Source organism: Leptinotarsa decemlineata, unplaced genomic scaffold (assembly GCF_025532065.1).
Source record: "Leptinotarsa decemlineata unplaced genomic scaffold, Ldec_3_MD MMD2_tig00026314_RagTag_RagTag, whole genome shotgun sequence".
NCBI lineage: Eukaryota > Metazoa > Arthropoda > Insecta > Coleoptera > Chrysomelidae > Leptinotarsa > Leptinotarsa decemlineata.
This window is the reverse complement of record NW_027412684.1, coordinates 15,756,260-15,774,070: the sequence shown is the minus strand read 5'-3', so window position 1 is coordinate 15,774,070 and position 17,811 is coordinate 15,756,260. Positions and strand designations below refer to the sequence as shown.

The 17,811-nt window shown below is 35.8% G+C and overlaps 1 protein-coding gene across 1 annotated transcript in view; it reads right to left on the bottom strand.

Moving 5' to 3' along the window:
• The window catches only part of Ey (eyeless), a 124,941-nt gene that overhangs the window by 98,050 nt on the left and 9,080 nt on the right, over window positions 1–17,811 (bottom strand). The gene's annotated exons all lie outside the window — the stretch shown is intronic.

Sequence of the window (17,811 nt, the reverse complement as noted above, 5' to 3'; positions counted from 1 at the left end):
AAACAAAGATGACATATTTCAGAGGCGTGCTGTTCTGTTTACTTATGTTCCGAGTTCCGAGACATTCTGTGACATATGACATTTTGTGCACCTAACCTATCTTCCTCTATATAAATAAATAACAAAACAACTGTTGTTTATGTGGCTTGTGGAGGTGGTATTGAACTATAATTTATATTTTGCCTTAATTGTTGATTTATAAAGATAATTTTCCTCTTTTAAAGTAGAATATCTGGGTACGTATAAATTATTTCAACTTGATATATCCCTTTAAAAATTAAAACCCAACATTTGAAACATCAGTTTGAATACTTTTCGAAGTGAATTTGAAAAACTCATGAATAAAACTCTATTTATTTTGTTCAAACTTGCATTTGCTGTAATAAACCAAATTAAGGAACATTCCCCATTTCAGATGTTTAGCAATTTTCCGCTATCAAAAAATATGGATCAAAGAATTTGTAAAAAATGGAATTGAGTGCTCAAAAACACTTGAAGTATTGACAGTGGCATACGGTGATTGTACCCTGAGTCAGAAAAATGTTTATAAGTGGTACAAGCTTTTCAATGAAGACCGAGAAGATGTGAATGATGACGCTCGCCCTGGATGCCCTAGCTTCAGGAGTTATCACCATATAGTAGTACTATCAATAAGGAGTATTAACCTGAAGTTATGCGCCGCTTGAGGGAAGCAATACGAAGAAATCGCTCGGTATTGTGGAAAAACAAATGATAATGCACCGGCACACTCGTCATTGCTTGTTCGTGTTTTTTGGCCTAAAACAACTACGTAATCATGCCTCAGCCCTCATATTCACCAGATTTGGCCCCCTGTGACTTTTTCTTGTTTCCAAGATTGAGGAGATCCATGAAAGAACAGCGTTTTTCGACGATTGAGAAGATAAAAACCGAATCGCCGAGGGAGCTCCAAGACATACTAAAAGTGCCTATCATAACTGCTTTGAGGATTGAAAAAAACGCTGGCACAAGTGTATTTTATTGGAGGGAGACTGTTTTCAAGTGTACAAAACAGAAATTGATGAAAAAATAAATATTTTTCAAGAAAAATGAAATTTAACCTTATTTTTTCAACAGACCTGGTATATCTCACCAATTTGTGAGAATTCTGGATCGAGTGCCACTGGTCCTGTGTTCAATGTCGGACTTCTTTTTACAAAATATTCGAAATTTAGTATAATAACAACAATAGGAAATATTTTGAATGATAATCTCTTCTTGTTATCAAATTTGATTATTTTTATCTCATTCAGGATATCTTTCACAAATGAATTTTATTTTTATGAATCCTCACAATCTTCATTCTCACTAGTAATGACCACATTTTTTGCTCGTTGAATAAAACTATCGACTTACCACCACCTCTCTGCAAACAAAAAAAGCTTCACTATATGATTGGCTTAGGGAGACTCAAGTATACTGCATAATATCCTGATTTTTGTCCGTCACAGTTCCCTCACTATAATCATCCCACCTTCAAACAGACTATTCCTGTATTTGAAAAGTTTCCCCAAATTTTCGACGATTTCCGCGTTACCCCCTGCGTACGTGCGACGACTGTCGAGTTTTTCATCCGAGAAGTATAAAAGTATCCAAGAACGAGACGAGTGTGGAAAGGGGAAATCATCAGAATCGAAAACGAGGAAATTTCTTTAAAACGTCAATCATCCAGTCGGTTGATGAAACTTCCACTCCTCGCAATGACAAAGTTTTGGGAAAAACAGGATTCGGTGCTTGCGACTTGAATTTTAATCAAAGTTTCTCTGAAACGACGATGTTTATCGTGAACTGTGGGTGCGGATTTCGGAAATTTTATAGAAACGGTATTTAATAAAAGAATAATACTAATGAATGAGCAAGTTTCAAATTTCAACTAGAAACAATGCATATATGTACTATAGTACATTTTGAAAGAAGTAACATAACCTTAATATTTTTAAGATGCAAATTTGTACGAGGTATGAAGTTTTATTTTCCTCAAAAGATAATCATTTATTCATTAATTCCTAGTTTGTCCCCTTCAAAGTAGTCCCTCTCAGATATAATACAATAATGCTAGTGTTTATTCCAATCCTTGAAACAGTTCTGATATGCATTTTTGGTATCTCTTTGAGACCTCTCAGCGATTCGGTTTTCATCTTCACAATCGTCACCAAACACAAATTTTCAATGGGTTTCTTCGATCTTGGGAACAGAAAAAGTCGCAGAGGGCCAAATATGGTGAATACGGTGGCTGAAGTGTGAATATGGTGTTGTTTTTGGCAAAAAAATAAGAACAAGCAATGACGGGTGAGCAGGTGCGTTATCCTGATGCAAAAAGCCATGGATTGTTTTTTCACAATACCAGACGTTTTCTTCTTAATGCCTCTCGCAAGTAAAATAATACTCCTTATTGACCGTACGACCATGTGGCAGAAACTCCTGATGCACTACGTCACGGTAATCGAAGAAAACGGTGAGCCAAACCTTGATATTTGATCAAACTTGGCGTGCTTTTTTGGTCTTGACTCTTCTGGGCTCTTTCATTGGAACGACTGGACTTTGGTTTCGATGTTATTATGCTGTTTATTATGCACAGGTAGAAAGTAGACTACGATATGGCTTGACCTTCTGGGTTGGGTTTGAGCTCTCGAACCTCCTGCAGAAATGCATTCAAAGACCTGGAGATAATAAGCTTACCCTCACTTTTATACATTATATATATATATATATATATATATATATATATATATATATATATATATATATATATATATATATATATATATATATATATATATATATATATATATATATATATATATATATATATATATATATATATATATATATATATATATAAATATATATATAGATATATATTTATATATATATATATATATATATATATATATATATATATATATATATATATATATAAGAAAAAAGATACATTCCCTCAGACTGATTCTTAACATGGGTTTAACACTAGACACAAAAATAACTTTATAGTGCCTTTAACAAAACTTAGAATAACTCAAAATGCCCCAAACTTCAGGGCTCCAGAAATATTTAATTCGATCCCAGGAAACATCAAAAATAGTAGCTAAATTTTCATTATAGAAACAAATCTGAAAGATTTCTCTAGTGCAAAATTGCTTTTACTCCATATAACAGTTTTTAGAACATCACTTCTGAGGGATTTTTTTTCTCATCTATTTATGTACTTATTTGCTTTTGATTATCTGTTATATATAACCGTTTGTATGTTTTTTATGCGGTGTTTGCTATTCGTTTGTTGATGGTATATGCACTTTGTATGAAACCCTTTCTTTGACTTTTTCCATACAGCCTGTGCTGTCTCAAGGAAATAAAATCATATTATTATTATTATTTTTTTATCGTAGTGTGCGCTGGTCAGGCCCTATCCCCCGAACCCCGATACATTCGGGAAGGCGCGCCAGCATTATCAACCAATGACCACTCCCCACACCGTGGGGTAAGTGATCATTGAGTCCGAGAATGACAGCCTCCTGCATCTGTGCTGCTAAGATTTCTGCCTTAGTGCGACAAGCCAGTATGATTTTAAGATTCGAAAGTAGAGAGGAAATCATTCCACCAAGAACTCCAGTAATCAGAACAACCATCTTGAGAGAGTGATCTGGATAGAGTCTGCGGATTTCGAAAAGAAAATCTCGATATTTTATCCGTTTTCCCTCATCTTTTCTGACGATCGCCAGGAGCTGAAAACTCCACGACAAATATCGTTTTGTTCTGTTGGTCGAGAAGGACCACATCAGGCTTATTAGCTTGTATGAGCCTGAGGGTAGGGAATGAATAGTTCCAATAAATTCGGCACTTCTCGTTCCCCACAACGGATTCAATGTCCCCCGCAGCGTAGAAGTGAATTAGGGTCTCGGACGCCTCGCGGCAGGCCCTGCACCTTGTGTCAGGAATCACTATACCCATCACGCGACTGCAGTAGACTAAGGTGTTGAACACACCATCCTGGTAAGCCATGATGAAGCCCTCAGTTTCCGACTTCAGTCCACTCGACCTGAGAAAAGCGAAGGTCGGGCGCTTTGATAAGCCAAGGTCTCCAATGTTATTGAAGAAGACCCCATGTATTGGCTTATCCTTGTGTTTCCGCAGAAGTAAGGTGATCTCTACGGCTTTTATCTGAGCTTTTTGCTGAACAGGTTTCAACTCGGTGACAGAGTTGTGGTCACCTCGTTCAGTATCGAAAACTATACCGAGTTCATCAGCAGTTCATCATCATATTATTATTATTATTTTGTTACCGTAGTGTGCGCAGGTCAGGCCCTATCCCCCGAAGCCCCGATACAATCGGGAGGGCGCGCCAGCATTATCAACCAATGAACACTTCCCACACCGTGGTATTATGTTATAACCATATCATATACCCATGATCCGTCACCAGTTATGATCATTTCAAGCAAATGTGGATCGCTGTTCAACAATTCCTGAGCGATGCTCATGAGACGGTTTTTTGGTTAAAATTCAACAATTCTGGAATGAACTTGGCTGCCACACGCTGCCAACATCCCCAGCAACTCCTCTAATAGTGATTTGATGATTCTCCATTACAATTTTCTTTACTTTGTAACGCTACCTTACTCTTTTCTGAATTCAGAGTAAGACAACGGTACAAGTGCCTCGAATAGCAGTGGATTATGTGGATGCAAAAGCGTGGTTCGTTACCTGATTTTTTATAGAGATTCAATACTGGGTGATGAAAAGCGTTACCAAATCCAAGCCCCACGTTGGGCGCCAATTTTGTAACGCTACCTCTTCTTTTCTGAATTCATAGTAAGGCAACGGTACAAGTGCCACCACAAGCTGTGGATTATGCGGAAGCAAGAGCGTGGTTCGTTACTTGATTCTTTATAGAGGCTCAATACTGGGTGCTGAAAAGGGGTACCTCTATAAATAATCAAGTAACGAACCACGCTCTTGCCTCCGCATAATCCACTGCTGGTAGTGGCACTTGTACCGTTGCCTTACCCTGAATTCAGAAAAGAGTAAGGTAACGTTACACCTTTTTCAACATAGTCATCGGTTGTTGATGTGTTGAGGCGTCCAAGGCGAGGTTCGTCATTCTCATCTTCTTGATCTTCTGTGAAAAGCTTATATCACTTATAAGCATTTTTCTGACTCGGAGTACAATCACCGTATGCCACTGTCAACATTTCAATGGTTTTTCGAGCACTCAATTTGATGCAAATTCTTTGATCCATTTATTTCGATAACAGAAAAACACTGAACACGCAAAACATTTTTAACTTTTACGCCTCTCACCAATAAACTAAACATGCTACGCAGCTGAAACTGTGAACATATTTCCGAGATGAGTGTACCAACATAAAGAAATTAAAAAATCGATAATCAAATTTACGCAGCCCGCGAAATGTGAACATTCACCTTATTTTTTAACAACCCTCGTATTTCAATGTCAGAATTGGGTGTCAACATCTTGAATAGCAATTCCTACGTTTGGATTACGAAGTGATTAGATTTTTTTTTTATAATTCAGTGTTCCTATAAAAGTTCTGTAACCAACCTATGTAGGTATCATTAAAATCTAGAATTTGACGTGAAATTCTAGGATTCTCAAATAAATATAATCTACAACGGTTTCAACCCAAAGAGTTTTCCACGTCTCTGTTTGTTCGGCCAAAACATTTAATACAAAGGGAGTTGTCATCATGAATATATACTTAGAGTCACCATCAACTGTATCTCCTCATATCATGAGATGAGTAGGTTGGAAATATTGCCAAGGCAGCAGGAAAAAAATCGCTTTGTTTTCTGTGCCAGAAAATTCTTAATTTTCTGCAATATATAGCGGTAGATTCAATTCATTTTCGAATGCTGCTCAGATCTAATGTGCGTTTTAATCCTGATGGCGAAGCGTATTCGTCAATCTATCGAATAAGTTTTTGGTGTCTCACTAGGTCAAATTCTTTGGACGTCCTAATCTATGGACATGATCCAGAAACATTATTACTATTATTTTAAACATTGTTAAAACTTCCCGGCCAAATTCTACTATACCAGGTTTGTCAGGTTAAAAGACCATCGTATCTTCCTGACGTTTCGCTAGCACAGTCGGCTGGTTTTTTCAGGGGTACTTCCATCTCCTATGTTGAAAAAGGTCTTTTCAAGGAACTAGTCACGTGTGTGAACAAAACTTCATGAAAAATTTCATACTACATCACTTAAACCTGGCAGATTATACTCCTATATTGAACAAACATGATTTCTTGTGAAGGACATTAGTTTTTGATGGATCTTTCTGGAAATGCTCATCTTTCACAATCTGAAAGAATAATAACTTTAGTGAAGAGCTTCACACAGGTGCAGACAGGGTAAACTTCAACTTAAATCATCTAAAAGAACAATTCTTTCAGGCCAGTCTCAACTCTCTACACTGTAGGTTAATGGACTGACACATCAGAAAACAACTACTCCTCTGGCTAATACCACGAAGGGCGTTGGATTATATCCGACTGGTGTCAGTGCAAGATTCTTCACTGAAGTTATTCCTGCATATGATGTTGGCGATACAACTGCCGCAATAGATTTGAACTCACTTGCAGACCGGTTTCGGCCTGTTTGGCCACTTGTCTAATTCCTTCAGAGTATCATTCCTCGAACTAGCTTGATGCGGATGACAAACAACAGGTTTGTCATCGCCCCATCTGCATGTCAACGAGGTAACCAATCGCATATCCGAAATTTGCCCAATTACTCGTTTGAGGAAAAAAAAACTTCACATATAGTCAGTAGGCATACTTTATAGCCAGTCTTCAAGTATACCCACTGACTATAAGTGAAAAGCTTCAAGTTCATCTCGATAAGTTACTGGGTCGATTCAATGTACTTTTCACAAGGTATTTATCAGTAGCTTGTCGTATTTTATATTTTTACCTATCAAAAAAAGCTAAGGATTGCACAGATAGCAAATCTCTTGTTTTAACATATGTTGAGTTGAGACAATTTGAAAATGAATCGCAAATACATTTGATTTTTTCAGTTTTGAGGATAGGGGAATGCATTTACATGTATGTATGTAATTCTTAACTCTTTTTTGTGATAGGCAAAAATATGAAAAATGGCAAGTTACTGATAAATATCCCATTTTGGTTGGATGGAAAAGCAAGGTCTGCTCATGTTGCGATTTCTCTGTAGCATGGTCAGAAATTGAATCCTGCCATTTGATAGGAGCTTAAATTTATGTTAATATATATATTTTTCCCTGTATTTTGTTTCCTATCAATAAAAGCAATTATTATTATTATTATTTTCCCTTGTGAAAAATATATTTAATGCATTAAAGTAACTTATTGGGGTGAACTAAAAGTTTTTTTTCTACACCTGTAGGACTTTTCCATTTTTCTTTGTTTCAGTTTGTGGAAGGTGAAAATCCCGAGAAAACTCTATAAAAATACTTCTATATTATTATTGTATCCCACCAATGACACATACAAAAAGATTGGAAACACTCCCAATAGTGACCATTGATGAAAAAAATCATGAAATCTTCTTTTACGTTTCAGTAACAGGTTTTGAAGTTGCAAAGTTCCATTTTTTGCGATTTTCATTGATGTGAGTCGCACTCACACATAGAATAACTGGAAGCAGCCAATAAATATCAATGACGACTTTCTGCACCCTGATAATGACAAGTTAGTTTTCTTCTTCGTTCTAACAATAATACACCCGGGTGCATTGTTGGATCAACAACTGCGCGATTGTTGAATGCGACTTCAATGGGATATAAGATGCGGCTGGCCCCGCCCCCGCTCCCGGGATCACGGTCGGAATCCCTCATGCGTGGTTTCGATATATATAAAAATCGAAAAATCTTCACCTTTCACCGGTAGCTTCCATTTGTCACGTGGTGAATGAATGAAAGTGAATAAAAGAATCGGCTTTGGCAGCTCAAAAGAGTGATCTTACTGATTTATACGTTTTGTTGGAGCTTCTTTATATTTATAGGAAGTTTTTTATTGACTTGGCAGGATCGTTGATGTATTGAACTGGCTTTCACAACTTGGCGAAGCGTCTTTTCATTTGAGATGGGACGTGTACGGAGAGATCATAGAGTTCATGCGTTGGAAATTTTCATATGAAAATTAATTGAAATAGGTCCTCTCAGCGAAAGGAGAAATTATTAAAACTCAACTAGTGCGACATAAATAAAACAAAAAATCAACGTCTTCTGCCCGAGCGCGAGCTTTTAAAGAGCCTATGGTGGATACATTTTTTTCGACTTTGAAAAACGTGAAAGAAAAACATTATTTTCCACCCCATCGGATATTTAATGTTGACGAGACGAGTTTATACACTGTCCCAACAAAAAACTCGAGAGTGTTTACACAAACAGGCTGTAAACAGGTGTCACCAAAAATACTAAATCAGATATTCATCTGATAGTTGGCGATATAAACATCACACCACACCCACAATTATTTAAACATCATGAACTCATTTGGATTCCTTTCCTATATTAATAATTACACACGTATACAAGGTGAAACGAAAACGTGCATAGATCATTTTTTTGTGAAGGATAGGGAGGAAACCTTCACATACATACCTTATATATTAGAGGAGCATATAACTGATCACTACCCTATCATTCTACAGCTTATATCACAGAATAAGAAGGTCAATACCAGTTTAACATGAACAAAAAGTTATCTGGATCATAGTAAACTAATAAAAAATATCCGAAAAGAAAACTGGCACCATATATACACAGCCGAGAATCTAGAACTATCAACAGAACTATTTATTAGAAAAATACAAACTGTAGTCGAAAGAAGCACAAATAAAATTAAGATAAAGAAAGAAACTATTAAACGTAGCCCATGGATAACAAATCACTTAATAAAGTTAACAAATGAGAAAAACTGTTTGTACGGAAAATTTAAAGCTGACCCGACTATGGAAAACAAAACAAGATACAATAAAATGAAAAATGATCTTGAGAAAATAATAGATTACGCCAAAAGAGAGTATTACCAAAAACAGATAAAAAAAATGGGAATGACTCTAACGCTATGTGGAAAACAATAAATGAAATATCTACAAGAAGTAAAGGAAGAGAAATTGATAAGATAGTAAATAAAACAGGAAACATACTGGAAAACAAAAAAGAAATAGCGAATGAGTTCCTTGACTATTTTACTGACGTTGGTAAATCATTGGCTAATAAAATAGATAAAACGCAACTCCGTAACTTTCCAAAAAAAGCTTATGTAAGTCATTTTTCCTAGAAGAAACAACTGAAGATGAAGTTCTCAAAACAATATTTGAATTAAAAAATAAAAAATCCCTCGGAATCGACGGTATCAGAGCTGAAACCTTAAAGACGATAGCACATGAAATCGCAAAACCCCTCACTTATATAATCAATACAATGTTCTCAACAGGACACTGCCCAATAGCATTAAAAACGGCCATTATCAACCCTATATTCAAAAAAGGAGATAAAACTGACGTGTCAAATTATAGTCCAATATCGCTCATTTCAAATTTGGCCAAAATTTTCGAAAAAATATTAAAGAAACGTATTGTTACCTTTATGAAGAAAAATAACATATTGTCTGATCGCCAATTCGGATTTAGAGAAGGCAGGTCCACGGAGGACGCTATAAGTCATCTAGTTAATAAAATCAGCCAATACATAGATAAAAAAACACCCAGTTTATGTATTTTCGTGGATCTAGCAAAAGCCTTTGACACAGTAAGTCACAGCCAACTACTTGAGGTACTAGAAAGGATAGGATTCAAAGGAAACACGCATAAATTAATGAAAGACTACTTAACATCAAGAACACAGAGCGTAAGGATAGATAATCAATACAGTGATTCTAAGACAGTCAATTATGGAGTTCCCCAAGGAACAGTTCTAGGTCCAATCCTTTTCAATAGTTACCTCAATGATTTATACACCATGTTAGTTAAAGGCGATATTATCAGTTTCGCTGATGACACTGCGGTGCTTTATGCGGAAGACACCTGGGCTGAGCTGAAAAGGGTTGCGGAGGAAGACTTTAAACAAATCATACAATGGTTTGATAGTCGCCTGCTAACAATCAACTTTGAAAAAACCATATTTTGACGTTTCACATCATATGAAAAATTCCTCCCCAAATATAAATCACTCAGAGTTATTTTGAACAATGGCAAAGAGGTCAATGTGTCCGCAGCACAGAATACTAAGTACTTGGGCATACTCATTGATCCACATCTCAAATGGCATGATCATATAAACGCCACAGTAAAAAAACTCAAGATTTGTGCTCTATAGAATGAGACATTACTGTAATTGTTTGAACCTAGAACAAATGAGGACAATATACTACGCACTTGTACAAAGTCATATCAACTATGGTATCATTGCCTGGGGAGCTGCCTATTCTAACCATATAATACCACTGGAAATGATACAGAAGCGGATACTCAAATTTATCTATAAAAAACCATATGATTACCCGACTGAAATTTTATATCGAGAGACCAAAATAATGGACGTCAGACAGTTATACTTTGTAAAAATCGTTATAAGACAGCATTTGAATAAAAACATGTCGACCAGTAGAACACACACATATGAAACGCGAAATAAACATTACACACTCACACTACCAAGAACCAAGAAAAACACATTAATGAGAAATTATAACTTTCTAGCACCCAGGTGTTACAATAAGATACCCAACGAACTAAAAATAATCATATCAATGCAATCATTCCGAAAACATCTCATCGCCTGGATTAATACGTTGCCACGCTTAAAAATCCATCAATATATTGTCCTGGAAAACACTTATTATTTCTAAACACTCATTATTTCTAGATAAAATGTAAACCATGAATTTGAAAATATAATTTTATTATTGAATATTAAATTTAATTTTATTGTAATACTCCATGATCTCAATACTCCTAGGCTTAAGTTAAATATACCCTTTTCCACACACAGGGGAAACCCTCGTGGAATCTTCTTATATTTATTCATAATTACTTAATTGTTTTACTTGTATATGGAAACTTGTCGTCGAAATAAATATTATTATTATTATTATTATTATTATTATTATTACTTCAGCTGAGAGAGGTGAAACAACGACTGCAGTGGTTCCTCCAATGTTAATATTTCGCAGAGTCCAAATCAAAATAGAATTGATGGATGGCGCACCTCCACGAGCTAAATGTGCATGCATTCCAACTGGTTGGATGAACTAGATGTGTTTTCTCGGTGGTTCGATCACTTCTTAAGTTATGCCCAACTGACAGCAGAAGATCCGGCTCTTTTGATATTGGATGGTCACCCATCTCACACAAAAAATTTGAATGTGGTATTAAAAGCCAGGGATAATCACGTCACTATTCTATGCTTGCCGCCTCATTGCACCCACAAACTCCAACCCTTGGACGTCGGAGTCATGTATCCGCTAAGCGTTTATCATAACCAAGCGTTGGAGAAGTGGATGAATAACAATCCTGGGAGAGTAGTGGCCGTGTTCCAAATAACGAAAATTTTTACAGAGGTCTATCTGTAAGCAGCAGTTCCACTGAATAGTATGAATGGATTCAACAAAACAGAAATATAACCGTTCAACTCTGACATTTTCACTAATGTGGACTTCATTGCAGCTGAAACGACTGAAATGGATGTTGACAATGACACGGTAGAACCTCCCATTCCGATTCTTGAGACGTCCAATCCTCCATTAGCAGAAACCGTGCAAATGGATGTCCAAGAATCCCTTCATTTAACACACCAGCTGTTTCCACTTCAAATTTCGACTCCAATTGTGACTCAAAATCTCCACAAGCTCCACAGTAATCGCGGCAAGCACTGTCCTTCCCAAAAAATATCTCAACGTCTGAATTTTTCGGAAGATTACCTCTAGCTTTGGCTGCTGGTCTTCCATCCACATCTTTTGGTGTTATTACACCTCGAGAAGTACGACCAACACCAAAGATAGTTGGAAAAAGAGTGCAAGACGAATAAGAGTAAACACATCAGTATTGACCAGCACACCCTACAAAAAATACCTTGAGGAGGAAGTCAAAAAGAAAACAGATATAGAAGAAAAAAGCCTTTAAGGAAGCGAATAAAATAACAACTACGGTGACCAACAAACGAAACGATAAAGGAAAAGGAGGCGGGAAAGGAAAAGGAAAGGGAAAAGGCAAAAAAAAGCAAAACAGATCAGATTTTTCTGAAGAGGAGAGTGATACCGAATGCTTCTGTGTACTGAAAGCTATTCCAAAGACAGTAAAGGCGAAGGGTGGATTAGGTGGGTTGTGTGTCTTAAATAGGGACATGAGGCTTGTGTGGGAGTAGATAGTGACGATGCAGGCGACTTCACTTACGATATTTTCCTCTCTAGTAATCACTTTGAAAGTGTGAAAAAAAATTAAGGCTATAGGTCTTTTTTTATTTCATTCCTGATAAGAACATTATTATTTTTTGAACGAAGAGTTGATTTTTCTGTTGCATTTAGACATTGATAAGAACCTTTGATAGAGATGAGTATTATTTTGTTTTTTTTTATTTAGAAGAAGAGTTTATTTGATTACCTATTGCTTGACTAGGTATGTTGTTAATTTTGCAAATCTTTCAAAAATTTGTTGCAATGTTTTATTGTTTAGTTTTGTTGATTGGGTAGTAGATAATTACAAAAAAAAGATCTCTAATGACACTAGAAGACTGCAAAAGTTTTGTGTAACTTATTTAAATTGTTATGAACAATACATGATTGAAATAAACATCTGATTTTTTTATTTCATTAATGTTTATTAACTTTTGGTATAAAATGATCCCTGGGATTATTTTACCCCTACCCCAGGGATCATTTCATGCATAGGTGTGTATAAAATGATCCCTTACTAAACTTTAACACAAACCTCTAATACAAGAAAACTACATACTTATAGTAAAAAATAAGTATGCAGTTACAAAGTTGAGTAAATTCACTACCTCCAACAGTAGAATTCTTGCGATTTTTCCTCCAACTTCAGCCACAGTTTTTCCCCTAAGGGGATCATTATACCCTCACCTTCCCCTAAGTCAAAAAGAAACGTTAGTTTTAAGTAATCAATCATCTTTATTTATTTTCAACTACTTCAAGTAATTTTTGGACGAAATAGAAATCTTGCACTTTCAACACTGATTTCACCAATTTCCAATCCGCGCTTCCTCAAATTGCAAACAATGAAAGAGTACTATTATTTCTCGAAAAGTCCTATAGTGTCGCTCCGGTTTTACCGCCTACAATTGAGTGCCTTTCCTCGACGATGGAAAGGACAATTTATAAAGTCGCCCGACGTCCAGACTTTTTTATCCAGTAAATATTCTTAAGTACCGGACGTCACACTTTGGTCGATCCGTCCGAGAGAGAACAGAGAAAAGAAAAGGGAAGCGACAGCGTCCCCCATTCCTCGCAGTTCGGACACATTCACGAAGCGAAGGGATTCTCTTGTGTGTGAAGAGGAATGTCCTGCGACTTATACACTCTATCCTGTCTACGTCACATGCACTTCTTTCAAAAGGAGGAAAGGAATTTCGTCGGTGTTGGTGAGAAATTGAGAATCTAACGGCGATCGAAAGTTTTTGAGGACAATGACACGGATATTCGAGTGTAGCTGTTGAATTCCTGTTCAATACTCTCTTCTCTATGAAATGAGAACCAAATATATATCTTTCAATTCTGTTGAAGTGAATATATTATCACAGACCAGAACTTCAACTTCTAAGGATTTTGAAGAACATTTGTCAACTGTAATTTTATGAATGTATTCAAAAATACTTTATTGTGAGATTTTCACTGAACAGTTTTACAGAAACGAAACACGTGTTTCATCATGCAATGGCTTCTTCAGGCGTGTCTTTACTAACTCAGTTAGTGTGTTTACTAAGTCCGTTAGTAAACACACGTCAGAAGAAACCATGGTATGATGTGTCGCGTTTTTCTAAAAATTGTTTGGTAAAAATCTTACAATAAAATGTTTTTTGAATACGTTTTCATCAAGTATCGGCTAATTCCATCATATATTGTAATTTTATGATGGGTCACACATCTGTCATAGAATGTTATGTTCCACCCTCCACTAGAGCTATTCTGAAGTCTAGTTTAAAATTTCTGTAATTTACAATACGGATATTTTCATCAGCTTTTTGTATGAAATTTAAAGTTCACATCCAAGAAATTTAATCAATCGTATTATCTCATTAAATCCCTTAAGAATGAATTAGATACTAAAGCACTGATATCGCAAGCTTCAGTCCATTATTTACAATAAAATTGCTGTCTGGGGTTTAGCAACTGAGGTGGACAGAATTTTCATAAAACAGAAAGCATTACTGAGACTAATTTTCAACTAGATTCAATCTAGAAAAACTGAAATAACAAAGAAATAACATACCAGTTATCACCCGAAGACGATTGTTGATACTAACAATCGAAACATCGTGACATAACTTGGTTTGAAATCTTTCAATTTTCATTTTTTCATTTTTTGTTGATAATATTTTCAATTTTCAGCTTTTATTGATATTTCAATTTTTATTTGTTTGGTTGTTGCTTGTATGTTATTTCTTTGTAATTTCAGTTTTTGGTTTAATAAAATTGTTGTTTTCGGTTAATCTTTTTAATTTTTTCAGGGTTGTCAAATCAATTTATATTATTTTAGACAATGGAAGTCCGAACTGATGAAATACACCACGAAAGATTGTCAACCACCTCCAAACAAAAGTCATGTAAAGAGATTTTTCGTCAAAATAAAATACTAACTGTTGTCTATTTGTTCATTCCATGAAAATAGAAGACAACGAAAGTCGAGATCGGAAGTCCATATTTATCATATCATTACCATACCATTATCATACCATATGCTCATCACCCAAAAACTCCTTCACGCAAAGTATAAAAAGTATCTTGTTTGCTGGTATTCGTCTCTTTAATATACTGCCATGCGATATGAAGACACTGCCACCTCGAGTTTTTAAAAAACAGTGTTTCTATCATAAAAAGGTTTTCACACAATAGATGAATCGATACTTGAAGTTGGTAATGTCAGTTGCTAACATTTTCTTTATTCATCTATTTCTAGTTTTTACTTATATTTTAATATGTATGTGTTTGTTTTACAATGTGTGTCACGTTATTTTTTTATTCAAATGACATCTTATAATATTACACATTTATATTATACCTGAGAAATATGACCTGTCCCATCTACATAATTTATTCATTTATTGTGATAAAATTTTTTCGAATATGACAATCTCACTTTTAGTGTATTCAATACTCAAATTGAATAGTGAAGTTTCCGCTTTTGACAAAATAGGGTCTTCCAATAGGGAGTTCCGAACATTGACAATTGATAATGGCTATCTTATTGAATCTATATCTGTCAAATTACTTGTCATTTATTCAATCTGTTTTGCCAAATCACCATGAACGGCTGTAGCATTCAACAACACGTGTAAATAATAAAGTTGTTTTATCAAAATGGGTGTTCTGTTCGGCAACATACCGCGCGCTTCGCCTATTTTACGGTCGCGATAATCATCCTACCGAGAGAACTATTTGCAATGTGGTGGCTACATTTGTCGGTAAACGATCAACCAACACCCGTACGTCGACAAAACGCAAGATGTGCTGAAAACATCACCCGAATCTGTGAGAGTGTGCAGGAGAATCCAAGGCAGTCGCTCACAAGAACTCGGGCTTTCGCAGACCACAACTTGGCGAATTTTGCGTTGTGGCTTGAGCCTGCACCTGTACAAAATTCAACTGACCCAGGAACTGAAGGTAATAGACCATGACGTGTGTTCGATAAATGGGCTTGAATTTGATGATCTGGACACCAACAACATGTGGTTTTAACAAAATGGCAACTACGTGCCACACAGCTCATGCCACATTGGATATTCTGCTCGAGCGATTTTAGAACATGGTCATCTCATGTGAAATAGCCACCAAGATCGTACGATTTGACTCTGTTGGACTTTTTCTTGTGGGGTTTTCTTAAGACGAAGGTGTATGCGAATAAGCCACAGCTGCCCTCAGAGCCAACATAACCCATGTCATCGGTCAAATTCAGCCTGATTTATGCGACAGAGTCATGGAAAGTTGGAAGTTTCGGATGCGCATATTTGAAGGATATTATATTTCAACATAATGGCGACAATGGGTCAAATGAATAAAAATTTTCGATGATATCTCACACACACTTTGTTTTATTCAAAATTAAAGATAGAAAGCGGTGAATGAAAGACCCTATATATTCGAAGTATATTTCTCTCATCGATTCACACCTATCTTCCATTGAAAACATCTCGATTGCATCTGTCAACAAGCCCGACGCGGCCAAAACAACAAACAAGAAACACACATAATGCGGCAAATAGAGAAATATAAACGTCAAACAAACCCTTGTACGTCGGCTTCTTGAAAGCCATAACGAATTGTAATTGGAAATGTTACCATTGTCGGACAGTTGTAAGCTCCCGTTCAGTTACGGCCGAAACCGACCGAGGGGTGTTTTCATCCCATATACACCAATTGGAGATTCTCTCATTCCACCAAGGTCATTACTGAAGAGTGGCAAATCATTGGGGTACATAAATTGGGAATCTATGTACCTTTATGGGAGATTAGCTCAAGTGATATTATTTTTCCGGAATTTTTCCCATCCTTCAGAGAAGATGATTTATAAAACGTTCTACTATAGATTCTGTATTAGAAACCTAGACAGAGCATTCTCAAGTAGAATTGATAAATGAATTCCATTTTATACTCTAACACGATCAATTAGTCTCTACGTTGCAATCGGATAATCAAGTCTATCTTTAAAGACCAGATATAATTGTTTTATAGTGAACATTAATAAACGTATTTATAGGTATGATTTGAACCTCTGAGATGAAATGAATCTATCAAAGTATTCTTAATAGAAATAAATAATTGACTATTATAATATGATTGCCTGATTAGAAAAATCCAGCAGAAGCCAGTTATTTGAACCAACTCAGTGAAAAGAGAATTGAAACTTTTTATGTTTTTATCACCTTCATTTGTAACTAACGTTACTGCAGTTTTGTCCTATAAGGACATTTTCAAACTCATACATCAAACTTATAATCAAACTCCCTCTTTCTCTTTTCTTCATTATGATTTCCCACTACGTAGATATTGGAGATTGAGTCTCAAACTTTTCTGCTGGAAATAAAGGAGTTTGAAGGCTTGATCAAACTCATGCTCCCTGTGATGAGGTGAGTAGCATACTTTGGGTTTCAGTTTCCATTCTGGAAATTATTTCTATGTTCTTTCAATCGTGCTCTTAATGTTCTTCCATTTTGTCCTATAAAACCGACAATTTAAAAACTCCCGATCTATCTGTTACCAAACTCTAGCCTTTGTTATTTTTAAAAGGTATGTTTCAGTCATCATTGATTTTATAAGCCATGTTAGTAGAATACTGAAGCCCGGGAATACATTCATGGTTCAGCCTGGCACCACTGATGACACTTATTGTGGATTGAAACACCACTTGCTGGATCACAGATGCTTTGTTTTTGGTTTCTGGTTTCAAATACTGAAGAATTGTTGATGTTGCTTCAATACTTTGATTGTTATGTGAAAAAATTTGTTAATTTATTCTTTCTCCATTTGAGAGTAGCAAGTCTTTTGGAAATTTCCACATTTTATACTTCGTACAATATATAACAGCAGGAGTTACCGTGGTGGAATGAAGGATCATCGT